Source organism: Cervus elaphus, chromosome 7 (assembly GCF_910594005.1).
Source record: "Cervus elaphus chromosome 7, mCerEla1.1, whole genome shotgun sequence".
NCBI lineage: Eukaryota > Metazoa > Chordata > Mammalia > Artiodactyla > Cervidae > Cervus > Cervus elaphus.
In genome coordinates this window covers 11,809,449-11,826,576 of record NC_057821.1, presented here as the reverse complement: position 1 = coordinate 11,826,576, position 17,128 = coordinate 11,809,449, and the positions used below count along the sequence as shown (strand labels likewise).

Below are 17,128 nucleotides of genomic sequence, written 5' to 3'. Positions count from 1 at the left end.
CTCTGTAGGTTAGCAGCACCAGCATGTGATTTAACCCAGTGTCTAGCCTTAGTTACTTTCTCCATCTTCTGTTGTCCCTGTAACAAAGTTAGGACCAGCCTCAGGTATAAACCAGTTTTCCTTTCTGGCCACTCATACATAATCTGTAATATATTGAAGGCTACTGGATGACAGACAGTTGCTGTGTGTTGAGAGAGATATGTGTAAGACACAGGTGCTGTCCTTGGGAGCTGATCTCAGAGTGAGTGGGGGCTGGGAAGGGAGCACGGAGGAAGGGGTGTGTAAGAAGAGCCCACCGGGCCCTCAGCCTCTGAGGGGGAGGAGCTGGGTGTGGTTTTGCTCTCCTTATACCCTAGCTCCTAGCAGAGCAGATGGTAGGCAGCCAGCATTCAATATACATTGAGGGAATAAACGATTAAATACCCAAATGTCTGGTGTGGAGGAAAGGGGAAAGGTGCTGGAGCATGGGTGTTGGTCAGGGCAGGCTTCACAGAGGAGAAGAGCATTGGAGGGCCTCTTTGAGAATTTCACCAAGTGAAATTCTAGGCCAGAGAGGCTAAATATTCATTGGCTTCCTGACTCAAAGAACAGTTGGGCAAGGAGAGTAGGGTGACAGGAAGGATCTGGAGACAGATCTGAGTGGGTGGGGTTTGGGGGTCCTTCTGATAAGTACTGGACAGTAGGTATCTTCGAAATAAGGCAGAGGGTCTTTGAGTTAAGACAAAGGGGGAGAGGCTAGTGAAGACTGCCGAGGAAAAGCCCCCCCATTTCCCCACTCCGGTGCAGAGTGCAGCTCCTGTGGGGGACAGTGACCATTCTCCTTACCCTGTCCCAGACCCTGGCACACCCTGGACAATCCAAATTCTGCACCCTGCTGGTGCAGGCTGCACAAAGGATGCCCACCCCTTCCCCATCAACCAGGTTCCAAACCCCACAAACTAGTCTGATGGCTTGGAAGCTCTGCCTGCGTCTCCAGTAACACAGATTCCTGATTCTCCCTGGGGAGCAAAGCAGTGTAGTTTTAGCTTCTCTAGTTCATTTCCTAGAATTTGAGAACATTTTAAGGATCTGACTCCTACAGAAAATCAAATGCCAGCCCATCCCCCACCAGCCCACCTATTTTACAAGTGAGGTCACTCAGAAGCAGCGCTAGGTCCTGACTTTCTATCCAGTGCTCTCTGTTCTGAACCAGGGGATGGTGGTCAGGATGGTGACACATAGGGCTCTGGGGCTGGAGAGGGGAGCCCAGTGCAGGAGCGGGAAGCAGGGGAGGGGGAGGGGTCAGCTACCTACACCTGTTCCAGTTGCTGTGTTACAGACCCTCTAGGAATTCCAGATAATACACTCATGTCTAAGCTCCCTGCTTGGAAACAGGTTTGCAGCATGGGTTTCAGAAAGTCCTTGGCCCAGGAAAGATAGGTGTGTCGCCGAAAGAAGTGGCCTGGCTAAGGGAGGTGGATGCTGGAACGCCAGGTTCAGGAAACCATCTCGGGTAGAGCTGTTCCACCCCTGCTCTCCCAGGGGCCCCGGACGGCTTCTAATAGTGACTCAGCCTGCAGGCAGTGCTCCTGGGAGCCTAGCCAGAGCGGAGTGGCGGCTGGCCTCTGATTCCTAGACAAAGGATGGGAGGCTGCTCCTCCTGACTTCTCGGGACCTTGACTGCTCTCGGGAAGCTGCTTTGAGAATATGCCAGCACTTGATTTTCTCTTCATAAAATCCACAGGGGAGTCTACTTTGGGATTTAGCCTCTAAAATGCTTTTCTGGATACACTTTCAACTCTGGCCCACTCCAGCCAGGGATTCCTGAGGGGTGAGGGGCAAGCACATTCCTTTCTCCTGCAGCGGAAGAGGAAGCAAACAATTCACCTACTAGAGCAGACAGACCTGAATGAAATGATGAAATAAAATGATGAAATAAAAACTGTCTCTTATATCAGTGAGTGGGTACCTTCAGGTTTCTTGCCGCCTGGTAGTCCTGATAGAACCCCATGAGAGGTTTTGTGACTCCTCCTTTACAGATGGGGAAACAGGCCCAGTGAAGTCATGTCACTTACTCTAGGACACAGCAGAGTACCCAAGGCCAGGGCTCCATGACTGTTGGCCTAGACAGTGACGACTCATACTCAGGTCCTTGCCACTACCCTACCTCAGGCCTCCCCTCAACAGCTGATCGGCTTTTCAGTCATAAACTCACTCAAAGAGAAACTGAACAATACTGGTTGAGGGCTGTGTTTTTTCAGATTTAGGGGATTGTGATTCATATTAAGAAATGCATTTTTACACCACGATGCAGTAACCAGGCACAAATATAATTTACAACACTTAGAATAGTTGGTAATTATTTTCTGTCTACTTACAAATATGTAAAAACAAATGCAAGTTTCATAAAATAATGCTTCCTCCTACTGCCTGTGGTACAGTCTGGCATTTCCTAATTCTCTTGCTATTCCATGTCGGCCTTTTTTGAAAAGTGCTCATGTGATTCACTAAATTGACTCTGACTTGAAGTTTGAGAAGCACTCTGATGGATGGCAGCTGGATCCCCCCCACCCTTGTCTGCAAGCGGGAAGTGGACAGTGAGGCAAGAGATCAGACTTCGTACACTTTGTGCCTGGCATTGAACTGTGTCCTCTGGGGACAGGAAGAGATACACCCACGGGATCCCTCCCTTCAGTCGCTTGTAAACAGCGGAACAAGACTTGCCACATGTAAAGCAAAGCTGACACAAATTAAAGGCAGAAAGAAGCAGGGCCTCTTAAGGACTATATTAATCTGTTTAGGGGTGCTGTAACAAAATATCACAGACGGGGTAGCTCAAAGAAATTCACTTCATCACACTCCTGAGGGCAGGAAGTCTAAGATCAGGATGCCAGAAGACTTGCTTTCTCCTGAGGCCTCTCTCCTTGGCTTGCAGAGGGCTGTCTTCTTGCAACCTCTTCACATGGTCCTGCCTCCGCACATGCACCCCCCGGTATCTATGTGCCCTAGTCTCTTCCTATGAAGATACCAGTTAGATTGGACTCTAAGGTATTGGGGGATAGGGCTTCAGCATATGAATTTGGAGCAGGGGCTGTTCAGTCCATAACAAGGACCTACGTGCACAGCACATTAGCTCATGCATCTTCACCCCACAGTGGGCACTAGAGGCCTTATTCCTGTTTTGAAGACATGGAGGCTAGTCCTGGGAGCGGTTGGCAATGGCTTAGAGTCCTCCAGCGGACAATGGCACAGCATTTGAGTTCATGCTGTACGCTCTCACATAGTCTAGACTTCAGACTTCAGTGGGAGAAGATGGCGCTGGGCGGAGTTTTAAAAAGCTGTCCTGCAGGCAGACGGGAGATGAGTGACAGCAGAGAAGGAGGAGGCAGTGCCTGGGCAGGACCTCATAGCTTTGTCCAGATGGGAGGAAGAGGAGATGGTTCCAGACAAGGACAGTGAGAAATGGAAGGTCCTCCTGAGAACTCAGTCCACACTTCCCATTTCACTGAGGAAATGGGACCGGGAAAGGAGGGAGTGATGCAATGCTTCCACCTTGTGTGTCTTCACGTGGAAGGCTTCTCTTCTCCCTCTACTCAAGGCCAAACAACATTGGCAGTTTCTCTGTTCTCTGCGTAGGGCCCAGTATGCCATTCAGAATAGAGATTCAGGTGTTTAGATATGAAACACGGAAGAAAAGAAACAGTGGGTAAGGGGTCTCAGCTTTATGCCCCTGACCTCCAGTGGTGGTGTGTAAAGGTATACACGACATCAAAGGAAAAAGCAAGCAAATTGCTAATCACACACACTTCTAGAGCATGAGGATGTGTATTACATATACACACATTCCTGCCCCTGACAACACACACAATTTTTCCCCTTTTTAGACTTTTCATTGGAGAGACATCCTTCAGCCAACACTGACTCAGCATCAGAGGGTCTTTTCCCTCTCCAGGCTCCTCTTTCCTCTTCTCCCTGCCTCCACTGGAATTCTCCATGTTCTTCCATGCATCTTCAAATGAGGATTTTGCTAGACAAACCTCTCTTTCTTATTTGCCCAAACAACCCAATCAAAAAAAAAAAAAAGGTGTGGAAAACCTAAATAGTCATTTCTCCAAGGAAGACATGCAGATGGTCAACAAACACATGAAAATATACTCAACATCACTAAAAATTAGAGAAATACAAATCAAAACTACAATGAGATATCACTTCATGCCAGTCAGAATGGCCATCATCAAAAAAATCTAGAAACAATAAACGCTGGAGAGGATGTGGAAAAAAGGGAACCCTCTTGCACTGTTGGGGGAAAAGTAAATTGATACAGCCACTATGGAGAACAGTATGGAGATTCCTTTTTATTTTATTTTTTTGAGATTCCTTTTTAAAAAAACTAAATAGAACTACTATATGATCCAGCAATTCCACTCCTGGGCATATACCTGAAGAAAACCATAATTCCAAAAGATACACCCACCCCAGTGTTCACTGCAGCACTATTTACAACAGCCAGGACATGGAAGCAACCTAAATGTCCACCAACAGAGGAATGGATAAAGAAGATTTGGTGTGTATATAAAATAGAATATTACTGAGCCATAAAAGGAGCAAAACTGTGCCATTTGCAGAGACTTCAACGGACCTAGAAACTGTTATACAGAGTGAACTAAGCCAGAAAAAAAAAAATTGTATAATATTGCTTATATGTGGAATCTAGAAAAATGATACAGATGAACTTATTTGCAAAGCAGAAATAGAGACATAAAGAACAAACATACAGATACCAAGTGGGAGGCAGGGGGGGTGGGATGAACTGGGATGTTGGGATTGACATATACACACTACTATATATAAAATAGATTACCTATTGAGAACCTACTGTGTAACACAGGGAAGTCAGTGCTCTGTGGTGGCCTAAACGGGAAGGAAAACCAAAAAAGAGGAGATATGTGTATACATATAGCTGATTCACTTTGCCGTACAGCAGAAACACACAATATTGTAAAGCAACTATATTCCAATAAAGTATTTGCCCGGTGTTGGCTGGTAAATATTAAACAACCAACTCTCCAGGGGAAAAACAGATATATCAACAATCTCACAAGAGCTGGAAAAAAAAAAAAATGGTAGTAAGCTAACTAGGAAGAGATGAATTTTGAGCATATTTTACTTTTTAAAATAATTATGAATTTATATCATGTATTGTCAACAGGGGTGAAAATTGGTTCTTGGCAGGGGATGAAAAACAGTCTTCCTGTCTTTATATATAAAGCACAAAAATACATCCAGTGCATAAACAGATATGCAATGTATCTGTGATATTAAAATTTTACAGGAAAAAAAAAAAAAAATTTTACAGGGAGAGTGGTAGGAGGTTAAGGGGAAAATGTCTAAAAAAGCCCTTAGGAGGCTATGAACAAACAGTTGAGAAACACTGAATCATATCATTTGATTTTTAACAACCAGCTCACGGAACTCCTGAATATTTAGTAACTGGCTCTTGCAAGCCTGTCTGAGCTGGTTCCAGCACACCCCCAGACCTGATGGGAACTAAGGAGAGGAGAGAGAAAGAACCCCCTCTGCCACCAAACAGTATGGCAGGTTGGTGGGAAAGATGGCATCAAGGGGTGTTAAAGCAAAGAGTCTCTGGACCCCCATAAATCAATGGTGGCTGCCCCTCCATCAGCCACTGAGTCTCTGCCCACAGCCTTGGGTCCTGGCCCACGTCATCCCATCAGATGGTTCCCCTGTCCCCCAGGAGCCCCAGGGCCTAGGCAGCATGGCAGGTGGGCGGTGGCATCCCGCAGGGCCCCCTACCTAACAGGGCGCAGCAGGGATTTGTGCACACACTCTCATCCTCTCCCAAAGGGAGCTTCAGAGAATTCTGTCTTTGTTCAGTGCCTCTGGTTGGGTGGTTCTGCTGAAAGGTCTCAGGCAGGCATAGGGTGGAGTAGGGGGTGGGGGTGGTGTTCAGGAAGGGAGGGGCTTGCTTTCCCTTTGGGAATCAGAGGGGCCTATTCAGTGATGTCCCTCCTCATCAAAAGTTTCCAGTGATGAGGATGACACAGGCTTCAATGCTTGATTAGGCTGGGCCCATGGAAATCTGGAAGGCTTTGGGCGCATTTTCAGAGCTTCCTAAAGCTCTGGGGGTAGGGGTGGGGGCTTGGGGACCTCAGACATGCAGATCCCAACAGATTTCACCATGGGGGCCCCCAGCTGGGCCGTCAGCCTTGCTGTGTCAGTGGCTGGACTGGGGAGGAGAGTGCCCCCCTTGAAGCATTGACGGTGGTTGCTCTAATTGCTTCAATGGAACCCATCCAGAGTCAGCCAAAAGCACTTTGTTTTCTGTAAGCAGGGCAGAGAGGAGGCACTGGGAAACCTAGGAGGAGGCAGTTCCCTTTCTGCCTTCTCTGTCTCTCCCCCTTTCCTGATCTGTTAGGAAGCCAGGGTCTTCCCCACTCATCCCAGAGGTTCTCTGAATCCTCACAAAACCTCTACCTAGCTCCTCAGAATCTCATTTTCCAGAGGCTCAGCTGCCTCCAGAAAGGATCAGGCCTAGCAGTCACCCCAAAGAGCAGCTTTCCTCCCAGCCTTGCCTTTCCCTTTTCCTGTCCTGTAAAATAGGTTTAATCACTGCCTTCTGACCCAGTCGAGGAGGAGGAGTTAACTGGCCTGAGTTGAGGCTCTGGTGACCACTGCCCTTTTGTGCCCCAGTTGCTCTGAGGCTTCTTTTTACAAAGTTCATTTATATAGTGCTTGTATGCTAAGTTGCTTCAGTTATGTCCATCTTTGCAACGCTATAGACTGTCCAGGCTCCTCTGTCCATGAAATTCTCCAGGCAAGAATACTGGAGTGGGTTGCCAGGTCCCCCTCCAGGGGATCTTCTCCACCCAGGGATCAAACGCGTCTCTTACCTCTCCTGCATTGTCAGGCAGGTTCTTTACCACTAGCACCACCTGCCCTTCACTATTTCTCCAAAGAATCACTGGGGGTTGCCCCGCTCCCTATCTGACAACACTGTCCCTATCAGCCACTACATCAGCTTCTACTTTTGGGCCTTTGTCAGACCTCCCCTAGGAGGCCCCTGAGGCCAGCCTATCACTTGGAGCTGAGGGAGGCTGGAATCTGCACTAGCAGAGGGTGGCCAGCCTCCAGCCTGGTCACGGAAGACTTAGCCACAGTGCTCCAAACAGGTGGGCCACATGCCTGGAAGGGCTGCCAAGGTCAGCTGGCCAGAGATCAGGGCAGGACTTCCAGTGCTCACGCTCAGCACGTCCTTTATACACACCGTTCCCTCTGCCTGGAAATCTCTTCTTCATTTGATTAACTCACTCATTTGCCCCAGCCCAACCATCACCTCCTCCAGGAAACAGCTTTCTTCTCATTTCCCACATTTATGACAAACCTCTGTGATGACAGTTTTCAAAGCCAAGGGATCCTGTGTATTGGACCTAACTTCTTTGGGTGTTAAAATGTTGTTAATCTCTATGTCTCCACTTGAAGTTTCCCAAGAGTAGGTAGAAAGTCTGTTCTTGCTCATCATTGCACTTCCATCTAAAGATTTGCTGAATGAGGGGATGAAATGAGTTACCTGTGAGGCCCTCACCACATAGCATTCCCTATGTTGTCCTGAAATCAACTGTTTATATGTCCGTCTCTCTAGGACTAGAGGTACTGAGGTGATTTGGTGAAGAGCCACTGTGACTGGGTTCATACTCACAGTCTGCCACTTACTAGCTAAATAATAACCTTAGGCAAGTTACTAAATGTCTCTGTACCTCGGTTTCCGCATCTGTAAAGTGAGGGTAATGGTAAGTGAGTTAACACATGTGAGATGCTTACAGCAGGGTCAGGCAGGTAAATGCCCCAGTGAATGTGGGTGCTGTTACTATATGTCACCCAAACCCTAGGGCCTGGGGCATAATAGGTGTTCAGTAAAGACATTGATTGAACCAGCAATGTCCTAAAAAAAGAAAACTGAAGAGATGGGAGAGAGTGAGCCTGAGATAAGAATTGGAGGGCCTTCAAGGGTAGAGAGAAGTTAGACAATCAGAAACCTAGCTGCCTCAATATTTCCCTACCTAGCAGTGCTTTTTCCCCCTGTTAGTAGCAGTTCATTCCAAGAGTAACAGCTAATTCCAATTTGCTTTTTTCCACCAGTACTCACAGACCCAGCCTCCAGGTTTGCCCTCAGGGACACCAGGTCCCCCAGCTGACACCCCCTCACCAAAGGTCTGGGTTTCGGTTGCAAGGCCCGCCATCCTCCCAGCTTCTGAGTTTTAACAGCTGCAAGCTTTTCCCTTTGTTTCTCCAGCCCCCCACTGCTTCCTGTGGTTGTGACTCACTGATACTTCGACATTCTCTCTTTGCCTTTTTCAATTCTTTAGGTACTTTAATCATGTTTTATATTAGATTCTCTCTGTTGAAATGACTGGTGTGGTTTCTGGCTCCTGACGACCCTGACTGATACGCTTTTCAGATCCTTGAAACTGAGGCCCAGAGTAATACAGCAGGAGCCAGCACCACAAACTCCTGCTTTGCCTGAATTCTAAGGGGAGATAGCTGCTTCAACCCCTTTCCAGGAATCCTATGGACGAGAGAGGGATATACTGCTCACAGGGATGTCTAATCAGCCCTGGAAAAACTGGGCCAACAGTTAAACCACACAAACAAAACAGCTGCAGCTCCACAGACAGCTGACTGCCTGGGATAACGCCAAGACAAACAGGGTGCTCAGGGCCCCACCAGGGCTGCAGGCTTCTTGGGTCTGCATGGATACATCTCAAGAAAAAGGGGTTGAGTCCCCAGAGGCTCTCATTCCTAGACTCCAAGTCTTCCTTCATGCCCTCTTGGATTCTCTAGAATAGGCTGCCCTGTTCTACTTTAGAACCTTCCGGTAAACTGTGGAGCCTTCCAGGGCTTCCTTTCCTGGTGCATGTCAAAGGCAGTGAAATACACATGGGAAGTTTCTAAAAATACTGACGCCTGAGCCCCACCTCAGTGCTGGTCAGAGATTCTGGTCTGGCCCAGCACTGAGCATTACAGCTCTCAAGTGATTCCACCGTGCAGTCAGGATTAAAATCCACCGAGCTGAAAGAATGTATTAGGACAGCAATTCTCAAATTTGAGAATGCATCAGAATTACCTGGAGGGCATGTTAAACCACAGACTGCCAAGCCTCACCCCAGTTTTCCGATCCAGTATGATAATTAGTAGGCAAAGCTACAGAATTCTTTTTATTTATTTATTTTTTTTTTTGGAGGATGGGTGGGTGGAGCCATGTCACACAGCTTGCAGCATCTTTCTTCCCCGACCAAGGATTGAACCTGGGCCCACAGCAGTCAAAGTGCTGAGTTCTAACCATTGGGCCACCAGGGAATTCCCAATAAGGCGACAGAAATCTTGACTTGCAGCAATGTGACACTGAACCCTCATTTTAATCAGAGCCTCAAGTTTCCCCATCTGTAAAATGCAGATAATGATACTCTGGCTCATCCCACTTTACAAGTTGCAGAAGGATCAAAGGAGTTCCTTGATGTCAGTGTCTTGGATACTATAAAGCCCTGTAGGAGAGCTTTATTACAAAGTGGTCAGACCAGAACAGCCTACATCCGGGAGCCACAGGTAGGGTTCCCTGCTCACGGAGGACATCTGAAACAGTAGTTCACAGGCTGGTGAGAGACGAATTCCAGTGAGTCCCGGCTACATTCCTGCCACCCTCAGTATATTCAGACGTCTCGGGAAGAGATAGGGGGCTGAGGGTGCAGCCACACCCCACTCAGCAGCATTTCTGCAAAGAAAAGGAATGTGGTGGAAGAGAGCAAAGTTGTGTAAAGGTTCCCTCCCCAGGCCTGGCCACACTGTGGCCCTCAGGTGCCTGTACCTCTGCCCACCTGGCTCCAGGGAGCAAAGACGGGCAAAAGCTGCACTCCCAGCAAGACTGTTCTGCCCCGGGTAGGCGCGTGCCCACTTGGTGCCATCTCTGCAGTTCAACTCAACAGACACATATTGTACATCTGCTAGTATAAGGCTAACAGGCTAGTTGGTATTAATGCTTTCTGAATTTTTTTTTTTTTAAATACATATTTTGGAGGAATGGCCTCACAGGGGCTGAGTTGAAAATAGCTAAGAGCCCTTGGCAGTGAGAACTTGAGAAGCCTGTGGGCTTCTACACTGCCAGTAGGGAGGGGCGGGAGGCTTGACTTGACTCAGGGGCCATTTGGCAGAACAGATCAAAAGTCCAAAAACGTGCATTCTCTGACTTGGGGAAGTCTAGGACTCCATCCCAAGATGATATCACAAAATGATCTGATTTTTTTTTTTTTTTTAGTCTTGGCTCTAATGTGGGTGCCCTAGGGCAAGTCACAGCTTCATTCCTAGAATGGGGTTTTTTGCCTAAAATGCAATAAATGCTCACTGATACTAGCATCTTGCTTGGGGGACCCTCAGATATAGAGCCCCAGATAAGAATTTGGGAGGCGAGCCCAGGAATCACGTGGGGCTCTGAGATGGGGAGGGAAGGAAGTCCGTGCAGGGCACATTTATCACGATGTGCACAGACTGAGCTGCCTGAGGAAGCGGAGTCCAGAAGGTGAGGGGGTACCTGGAGGGCTCTATTCCTTTAAGTCTTGCTTTTATTTATTTAAGTTTTTTTTTTTTTTTTTAAGTCTTGCTTTTAAAATGCTCAAGACTGTCTCCACATTTGAACGTGAGGGAAAAATATTCTCAGGTTTGAGCCACTTATTTTGCTTTTCTGTGATACACACCTGAGTTTACTAATCCTTATCTGCAGCTGGAGGCCAGTGGCTGTCCCCAGCAAGAAGCTTTCCAGGGGGACCCAGTGTGGAGGCCCAGAAACACAGGCAAATGCTGTGATACTAACATCTCCCTAGGGAAGTGATCTCACCAAGGGACTCTACTCACACAACCCACCCTCCTGGAGCCTAATTTTGTAGTGGAAAAGTTCTCCTAGGTAGGAGTTCATCCCTCCCACCCAAATCCCTAGGGTGTCTGGCACCTCCCTCCTGCTCAGAGGTGTCACGGGACCTCCCCAAACGTGGGCTCCCTGCGCCCAACACTTCCCAAGCCCTCCTTCACAACTGATCCTTCCCTGTGCCCTTCTCCTTGGTCTCTGGTCTCTTAGGCAACAGCCAGCACATCTGACAAGTGAATCGGTGTTACTGGGTTAATGTGTCACCCTCCAAGTAGCCAGGAGGCTACTTTGACAGGAGCCAGGAGGAGTCGAGGCCCTATGCCCAGAGCCGAGTGACGTGAAGATCACCAGAAAAGCTAGAGGCCACTCTGCTGCTGGCCTCACTTCCTGTGTGCCGCTCCCGTTTCCCCCTTCATCCCATCCCCTCCCTTGGCGTAGCCGACCGTGGTCGTAGCTCCTACCTCAGCAAATGCCAGGTCCCCACCCTCCACCGCCATTCTGCTTGAGCTGCCACTCTGAAGGCGAACGGAGTCAGAACAGAAAGAAAAATAATAAAACTACTGAAAGAGAAGAAACAGCTGGCAGAGTGTTGGAAAAATTCCCAGGCGGGAATCCCCAGCCCTCAAGGGCTCTGACTGGCTGAGGACCTTCTTAAAGGGCAATCTTGAAATGTGCTCTTCACATCGTGGCCGACTCACAGGCGTACCCGACCCCTGGACGCCCCTCTGCCCCAGAGTGGGGTACCTGCATGAGCTGTGGAGGGTCAGAGCAGAGTTACGGTGGGAGGGAGAGGGGCAGGGCTGAAGGACGCAGCAGAGGCATGGATGCGTGAGAATCCAAGCTCTTCTGGGATTCTGGGGGACAGGCAAACCCAGCAGGGGCGGGGCTTGGCAAAACCGCGCAGCCCAGAGGGCGTGCGTGCAGGTGCAGGGAGGGGGCCTCCAGGAGGCTGCGCCGGCAGCAGCAGCCGGGCGGTGGCAGCCAAAATAAAGTTGGCCGCTCTTACCTAAACCCAAGTGAGACTTTATATCCGTTCAGGAAACATGGATGGAAACTGGAAAAGGTTGAAACAGGGATCTGGCTTGTGCTTCTGCAAGTCTGAAGCAGGCATGACAGAGGTTGGCAGGCAGGGAGGCAAAAGCAGTGGTACCGAGCACAAAAGCAAGGCTCCAGCCATGCACGGAGACCGGCCGACTGGCCACCAGGAGGGGCTGCCATTAGGATTTCTGATGAAGAAATATGAAGGGGCCTGCAGGGTGGGCACAGGGGTGGGGGACAGGGGGTGAGGGAGAATAGGAGCGGGTCTGCAACTTACCCGAACGCTGGGTTTGAGTAATGGAGTTTGGAGAGAAAGACCAAGGCTGGACCTGACACAAATCATCACGTCTTCTGGCCAAGTCTGGGAGACCTTTCAAGCCCCCGTGTTTTGGGCTCAGGACTTGACCCACCAGAGAGGCCCCCTCACGCTTTGTGAAATGCAGTTACTGATAATACAAAGAATAATCCACAATAAAAAGGCAGTCAGTCCTCTTTGATGAGGAGAGAATAATTCTACCAAGTTCATTAATTCCAGATAAGCTATGACCTAAGGAATGTCCCGAGCCCTATCTACTGATTCTTCTGTCTTCACTCTTCTCCCTCCAGCCAGTAAGGAGGTTAGAGGGGTTCACTGCCCGCCCCCAAACCCCAAGTCCTTGCAGCCATGTGCTTCTCCCCATTTGACTCCACACACACGCCCACAGCTTCCCCTGTGGCTCGGCTGGTAAAAACTCCACCTGCAATGTGGGAGACCTGGGTTCGATCCCTGGGTGGGGAAGATCCCCTGGAGAAGGAAAAGGCTACCCACTCCAGTATTCTGGTCTAGAGAATTCTATGGACTGTATAGTCCATGGGGTTGCAAAGAGTTGGACATGACTGAGCAACTCTCACTTTCACCGCCCCCAGAGTAATCCTCCAAAGGCACTTGGATACCCACTTTCCCTGCCCAGCATTCACCACCATCCAGACCAGCCCATGTTACCTGGCACCCTGACCTCCCCCCATTTCTCACTGAGGGGGGTGGAGTAGAGGAATGTCACTGTCAGAGCAGGGGCTCTGAGTCTGAATCTGCCTCCACTCTTGGTGCCAACATTTCCTCATCTGCAGACTAGAGATAATAACCATACCTACCTATGTGGATGTTTTGAGGATTAAATGAGTAAATAAATATAAAGCACTTAAACAAGTGCAAGGTATGTAGCAAGCACTCAATGAATGTGAGCTATTATTATCTTGGCTATGCACAATATCCACAGAGGAGGGGTTTTTGTTTTGTTCACCAGCTTCATCCTGCTGACTCGAACAGGGTCGAGCACGTAGTAGACAATGTGTGTTCATTTATTTTCTGTTGTAAACTCTGTTCTAACCTAACTCTTCCCTGTAACACATTTTATACATTCCTACCTCCATGCCTTTGCTCATGCCATTCCCGCCTCTTGAAAGGCCACACCCCATCCAGGGTTATTCCTCCTGCTATTTTGAATTGCCAGCCTCCTCCCTGCCCCCTCCCGCCCAGAGGCCTTCCCCAGGCTCAGAACCTGCACAAAACAAGCTCTCAGTAAAAGCCTCAGTGGTTTGTGGCCGGGATTTTTTTTTTTTTTTAACGCTTTGGCTCCAAAACAGAGTTTCCTCACTGACTTGGCACTTAATGTTCACCACCTCCTGGGGTGGGCCCTAAGAAGTGGCGCCCCTCCCCACCAACCAGCGACTATATATGTCACTCATCTTGTGGCTTTGACATTCAGAGAGGGCTTCCCAGGTAAAATTACCTGAATAACTACACATAACTGGACACGTGGTCTCCAAACCACAGTTTCTAGGCTTCCTAATTGGCGAGTTGAGAGACATGGCATCTGTTTGCCCGAGAAACATGAGCCAGGCGGCTTCACATCAACAGCCCGCTTTCCACCCCGGATGGGGCAACAGCTGCCTTAACTCGGCTGTTTGTGCACTAAAAAAAGAAATTCCATGGTGACCAGTTGACTCAAGCCAGCTCCCAAAGTGAGGAGGTACTTTCAAAGTAATCCCTGATGACACCAAACGCTCCCCACCCAGTCCTTAATGAAAAGAAAAAACAAGGGCAAAACTTGAGCAGGAATTTGCATCAGTTGATATTCTAAACCTCCTGGAGTGTGTGGTGTCTGAGCGGGAGTTGCATCTAGAAGGTCGCAGGCCTAACAGCCCCCGCCAGGCAAGCTTGTCCCCCCCTGCCCAGAGACAGGGCACTCTCCCCACTCCCTGAGAAGGATCACAGTGCCATCAGAAGGTCCTCCTCTGAGGCTGGGGGCGGGGAGAGAACAGGAGGTTGACTCGACTAGCAGCATGTCCGGGCCGGACTGTCCACGGGCCTCCCTGGATAGCATGATCATGTGTTCTCCACAACCAGCAGATGCACACTTACCACACATTAGGCCTTCTTCTCAGTGCATTACACACATAGCTCTTTTTTTAAATTAGTTTATTTATATTTATTTTTGGTTGCAGTGGGTCTTCGTTGTGGTACACGGGCTCTCTCCAGTCGCGGAGAGCAGGGGCTTCTATTTGCGGTGTCCAGGGCGTCTCACTGCCCTGGCCTCTCCTGTTGCAGAGCACAGACTCCATGCACCAGGGCTCCGTTGGTTGGGGCACATGGTGCTCGGTACTCGTGGCGCCTGGGCTTAGCTGCTCCAAGGCACGTGAAACCTCCCCCAACCAGGGGTCCTGTAGCCCCTTCACCGCAGGTGGTCGTGTCCACTGTGCAGCCAGGGACGTCCCACAGTTCTCTCTCAATCCTCACACACAGCCAGGAAGGTAGGCCAAATCACTTCTGCCATTCTACAGGTGGTGAAACTGGAGCCCGGAAGCATTAACTGTCCCACCTGTAACCACTTGAGAATAGCCAGGCTGGTTGGAGCCTGGGCCCATTCTCTGAGTCTAGAGCTAAGTGGACTTTAGTGTGTGCCCTTCCTACCCCTTGAGAGTGCCACCTCTGCACCACCACCCACCCACGCTTCATGCCTCCCAGTCACTACTATCTGCGTGAACTTTGCACTCTGCCCCTGTGGACCCAGGAGAAGTGCTTCCTCATAAGAGGACATCGCCCAGTTTTATAGTTTCCTCCTAGACTCTTTGGCAACACCTGAGCCTGCTGCTTCCCTCTTCCCCATCCCCACACTCATAGTCACCCTCACACACTCAGAATTACACTAGTCTCACACACACACTCGACATACACATTCACAGACAGACAGAAGCGGTGATGACATTCACACACACAGTCACTCACCTCTGTGATGGCTAATGGGATGAGAACTACTTTCTAGAAAATCCTGCCTGGCTCTCCTTAAAGCCCTTTGTCCAGCCCCTGGAGCTCCAGGCTTCTGCCTCGTTTCATGTTTCATAAACGAGTCACCCTTGCTCTGAGGGCCACGGTCGCCCACTCTTTCTGTGCCCGCAGGCAAATCTGGATGTCCTCTGGATGGAGTGGAGAACCAGCTTTCTTCCCCGTGCTGCCCCCTTGGGACCCGAGCCCAGAACTGTGGGCTCTGTGCCCCGGGGAGACCCACTTCCCTGGGAGGCTCCAGCATCAGGTGGGCTGTTAGGGGAGGTCTACACCCAACTGTCCCCCGTCTGCAGACAGGCAAGCCGAGTAAACCAAGATGCCCTCTTCCTCCACCCAGTCTTCAAGGGCACAGTCAGCTGGCACAGCAATGGGAGGGTGTGCCCCACAGACCAGTGCGTGCCAGGCTTGAGCTCACAGACGCCCGTGTGACCGGCTCTCACCTCGCTCACTCCACTGAGGGACACTTCCAGGCCTCTCTGCCTTTGGTGAGGCAGCAGCCCAGGAGGTGTGCCCCCCTTCTCCTCCTTGAGCCCAGAGCCAATGTGTTTCAGGCGGAGTGATTTCATCTCATCTCTTTATTTTACTCAGTTTTATTTTTGGCCCTCTGGTGCAGTGGGATGAGTCAGTCTTGCTCCCTAGATGACGGCTCAGTCATCACTATATGCCTGACTTGTTCTCTCTTGTTTTATGTTATTTCCCTTCACCCTGCGGGCCACTCCCATCCCCCTGCAGCGCAGGCAGCCATTCTAGTATATCCTTTTATTTGTACGTATTCTAAGTGCAGGGTTCTGTAGGTGTGTGTTACCGCACAGCGCTGCCTACTACTGCCCTACTCTTTCATTACCCTTTTCCTGACAGTGCTATTTAAAGTGTTTGGGGGGAGGGTTAATAGACACAACGTGTCCCAGAGTGGAAGGGCCTTACACTGAGACTCTCTGTATTAGTGATCATGGAAGTGACTGCACTTTTTCACTGATTTGTGCTTCCTCGAGCATAACCTCAGGATTGTGGGTCATGGGCAAGGCTGCCCAGAGGCCTGAATCCTCACCTCAGCTCTGCCAGACTTACTGAGACCCCCTGCAGGTCTTTTACCCTCTGACCTGTGGATTCCTCATCTGTTAAATAGCCCTTAAACTAAGGCCCTTGGAAGGACCCATCTACCTTGAATGGTCTTTGACACTCAGAAAGGTGCTGTCTAGGAGTCACCAGCCCTGGAATTCTTACCCTGAAGCCAGACAGCCTAGGTTCCAGTTCCAGCTTCCCCCGATGCTGCCATGTAATACCGGGCAGGTTACTTAACTGTGTCTGTTTTTTAACCTGAAGATAGTAAGTAATAATACCTAACTCTCTGAGGGTTGCTGTGAAGATTAAATTAATTAAATTAGGTGAACAGTGCTGGGCACCTACTAAGCATTAATGATTATTGGGGTTTTTTTTGTTTTAAACTTTATAACAGCCCTATGATCCTATTTTACAGATGACAAGACCAAGGCTCAAGGAGCCAAGTAACATGCCCAGGCTTACATAACAGTATTACTAGGAGCCAAATCTAGGTCTCCCGGTGCTGAATGCTATGGTCTTCCCACGAGAAAGCCTTAGGACTTCAATGTGCAACCTGGAGACATTGTGCAAAACCTTCTTGACACCAATCTGAGTGACAAGAGGTGACCCAGGGCCCACTGCGCAGACACTTGTGGCCCTGGCAGTCTTCATTCCTCACTGGCACCCTTTTGCTTTACACCCACCGGCCCTGTCTGACAGAGAAACTGCTTCCTCCAGGGTTTTGTGGGTATCCACGCAGTCTCTGAATCAATGTGAACCACAGTGGCGTCCGTTAATAGCAGACACACACAGCTGAG

At 49.5% G+C, this 17,128-nt stretch overlaps 1 long non-coding RNA gene across 1 annotated transcript; it reads right to left on the bottom strand.

The window, feature by feature from the left end:
• Positions 1-9,212: 9,212 nt before the first annotated feature.
• On the bottom strand, positions 9,213-12,055 carry LOC122697731. The gene is made up of 3 exons (XR_006342158.1): positions 11,654-12,055; positions 11,371-11,424; positions 9,213-9,766 (listed from the first exon to the last, which is right to left on the bottom strand). It is a non-coding gene; the product is annotated as an uncharacterized LOC122697731 (long non-coding RNA).
• Positions 12,056-17,128: the final 5,073 nt, after the last annotated feature.